Source organism: Loxodonta africana, chromosome 22 (genome assembly GCF_030014295.1).
Source record: "Loxodonta africana isolate mLoxAfr1 chromosome 22, mLoxAfr1.hap2, whole genome shotgun sequence".
Classification (NCBI taxonomy): domain Eukaryota; kingdom Metazoa; phylum Chordata; class Mammalia; order Proboscidea; family Elephantidae; genus Loxodonta; species Loxodonta africana.
This window is the reverse complement of record NC_087363.1, coordinates 44,120,672-44,124,366: the sequence shown is the minus strand read 5'-3', so window position 1 is coordinate 44,124,366 and position 3,695 is coordinate 44,120,672. Positions and strand designations below refer to the sequence as shown.

General features: G+C 48.7%; 1 non-coding gene across 1 annotated transcript; it reads right to left on the bottom strand.

Moving 5' to 3' along the window:
* Positions 1-3,407: 3,407 nt before the first annotated feature.
* On the bottom strand, positions 3,408-3,478 carry TRNAE-UUC (transfer RNA glutamic acid (anticodon UUC)). Its single transcript has one exon. It is a non-coding gene; the product is annotated as a tRNA-Glu (tRNA).
* Between the last annotated feature and the right edge of the window lie 217 nt (positions 3,479-3,695).

The following is a 3,695-nucleotide window of genomic DNA, read 5'->3' as shown; positions in this document are numbered from 1 at the left end:
TGGACAGTGGGCAGGAAATTCACCTTTGGAGAATCAAGCTTCAAATTTTTTGCTCCGAGATTGTCTACTCCCTGCACGTCTAACTTCAAGCAGTTGAACTGTCTTGACTGTCAGGTTATTTGGTCTTCGTCACTGTTCAATTTACAGCTGTGTCAATGTAGAATTTGGAATGAGCAAACGTAATAAATCGATGTTATTTGCTGTGATGCCAGAGCTTAGCCAGATTCAATCATTCTCCAGGTGATGCATCTACACCTGGGGCCCAGATGGGGGGGTGGGAAGAGGGGAGGTGATGGGATTAGAGAACACAAGCGCAAGAGAATAAGGAGAGGCACTAGATGCTATAAAAAGAGCACTGGTCTGGGAGTCCAGGGTTCTGGATTCCAGTTCTGATCCTGCTTTATCTTAGGGAAGCTTCTTCCCCTCCTAGTGTCTCCACTTCCTCTATAAAATGGTCACAATAATGTCTAATCAGCCCATTTTTCATGTGTGATTGTAAAAAGCAAATGAAATAACACATGAGAAAGGGCCCTAAGAACAACATGAACATTCTCGTAATCGCAGCTAGAGATTGGTGGAGGATGAATGGGCATGATAAGGCATCTCAGAATCCAGTGTCCCTTCCTGGAGCCTCCCATGAGTCACCAGTCCTCCAGGTGGGGCCATCCTCCTCTACCCACCTATTCTTCCTGCAAAGAGTAGGGAAAGCAGGAGAGATGGCCACCGAAGAGACCTGGGTTTGAGGCTGGCTCCATTGCTTTCCAGCTGTGTGAGCTTGGGCAGGTAAATTTACCTTCGCATGGGCTGATGAAAGGAGTGGGGGTGGGGGGAGAGAAGAGGGGATAAGAGCCAACAGGCAATAAGGACTTGCAAAGTATCAGACAGAAACCCCGATGGTGTAGCAATTAAGTGCTACGCCTGTTAACCAAAGGGTCGGCAGTTTGAATCTGCCAGGCTCTCCTTGGAAATTCTATAGGGCAGTTCTACTCTGTCCTATAGGGTCACTATGAGTCGGAATAGACTTGACAGCACTGGGTTTGGTTTCGGTTCTGGTAAGTATCAGACACTCCAAGCACTTTATGAAAGTTAATTGGTTTAATCCCCAAATGACTCTGTAAGATAGGTATAATTTCCCTTGGTACACAGGTGAGGAAGTGGGCTCAGGTGATGCAGTTGCTGATCTACACCTGGTGAGCAGGAGGACAGGCAGGATGGCAGCCCTGATTTGGATGAATCCAGGGATGCAGCTTTGTTTCACTGCTTTTGCTGGGAATAAATCAATAACAATAGCAATAATACTAATGTTAAATAACAGCAGGAGGAGTAAACATGACTGAGCACTCACTGTGTGCTATGGGTTTTAAAACATTACCTCATTTGTACTCCAACTGACATCCTTATGAGAGAGATCCTATTATTATCCCTAATTTGTGGTTGTTAGTTGCCATCAAGTCGATTCTGATTCACAGTTGAGGAAACTGAGGTCCTGAAAGTTTAAGCGACTTGCTCAAGTTCACAGAGCTGGCAAGTGGCCAAGGCAGGATTTGAACCTGGGCAGTGTGGTGCAAACAGTTAAGCATTCAACTACTAACTGAAAGGTCGGAGGTTCAAACTCACCCAGAGGCACCTCAGAAGAAAGACCTGGGGATCTTCTTCCAAAAGGTCACAGCCTTGAAAACCCTATGGAAAACAGTTCTACTCTGCATACATGGGGTCGCCATGAGTCAGAATAAACTCAAACGCAACCGGTAGTGTGACAACATATAAAAGGTTAACAATTTGTTAAAACAAAACCAAAACCCATTGCCATCAAGTCGATTCCAATGCATAGCGACCCTATAGGACAGAGTAGAGCTGCCCCATAGAGTTTCCAAGGAGTGCCTGGTGGATCGTAACTGCTGACCCTTTGGTTAGCAGCCATGGCATAGTGGTTAAGTGCTATGGCTGCTAACCAAAAGGTTGGCAGTTCGAATCCACCAGGTGCTCCTTGCAAACTCTATGGGGCGGTTCTGCTTGGTCCTATGATTTGGAATCGACTGGAAGGCAGTGGTTTGGTTTTAATCTTTTAATGGCCATGCATTATCTATGAGTTAGATTCAACTCAACGGCACCAATTCGGTTTTTATGGTTTATATAACAGCATTTTTGGAAATACAAAGTGAGGTGCCCAGTTCACACGCAGGGACTCTGGGGCCCCAAACTTGATGGGGTGGCTGCTCTCAGGCCCCTTAGAACTTTGCTAGGTGCTTCTCGTGGACAGCGCCTTTCTCACTGATGCATGCTCTGCTCTGTATCTTTGTCCCTTTCTTAGGCCAGGGAAGGGCACCTATTCACCAGAGCTTCTGTACTGTACGCCTTTCAGGGATTCTCCCCTCAGCCTCCAGGTCTGTGACACGTGCAACATCATCCAGTGCCACCACCTGATAACACTCTCCATGGCACCTCAAGGTCCCACCTCCTCAGTGAAGCCTGTCCACCCGCCTCTCTCCTCTCTCACCTCCTTCCTCTCTCCCTCCTTCCCTCTCTCATTCCCCTCCACAGATATTTATTTAACATGAATTGGTGTGGGGAAGCCAGAACTAGGCCAGGACTCTCCAAGAGCACCTCCACCCCTGCCATGGTTACTAGGAGTGTCCGTTTGAGACCCTCCAGGACCCAGGGGGACTGTCAAAGCCATTCCCTGGCCCTCTTCACAGCCAGATGATCCTAACCCAGGTGTTGCTGGTTCCTCTGGGACCCTGCTCTCAGCCCACATGCCAACCACTCTGATAGCTATTATCATCTGACAGCTACCATCTGCTGTTGCAGCCACTGTCCCAACAGCCCAGTGAGAGAGCTATGATCACCTCCACGATATTCCAGTGAGAAAACAAAGGAGTCACATGAGAGCTTCAAAGCCCCTCAGCAAGTAAGAGGTGATGCCAAGATCCAAAACAAGACCTGGGCTCTTTCCTGCTGCACCTCTCTGGGTTCCACATTGGCTCCTTGGTGGGGGCAACAAAGCAGAGAGGAAGAGATCCGCCCTGGGGCCAGAAGACCCCAGAATTATCCCCAGTCTACTGTTCTCTTATAGGAAACCATGCCAAGACCTTCCCGTCTCTGGGCTCCGTGTGAACATCTGTAAGAACGGGCTTGTTGTTGTTGCTAGTTGCTGTCAAGTCAGCCCCCAACTCTAGGCGATCCCATGCGCAACAGAAAAAAACACTGCCGGGTCCTGCTCCATCCCCATGGTCGGTTGCAGACCTGACCATTGTGATCCGTAGGGTTTTCGCTGTCTGGTTTTGGGAAGTAGATCATCAGGCCCTTCTTCCTAGTGCATCTTAAGCTGGAAGTTCCACTGAAAGCTGTTCAGCATCGGAGCAACACGCAAGCCTCCCCTGCCAGGCAGGTGGCGGCTGGGCATGAGGTGCACTGGCCAGGAGTCAAACCCAGGCCTCCCGCATGAAAGGTGAGCATTCTACCACTGAACCACCAATGCCCCGTAAGTAAAGGCACGTAGAGCTGGATATTATAACAGCACTACTATCAGCAGCCTCCTTTTCCTAAGTACTTATTTATTGCTGGGCACTGTGCTAGGTGTATTGGACCGGTTAGGAGCATGGGCTCTGCGTTCAAATCCTGCCTCCACCACTTACTTGTGAGTGACTTTAGGCAAGTTGCTGAAGTTTTCTGTTTCTTCCTCTGTAAAATGGGGA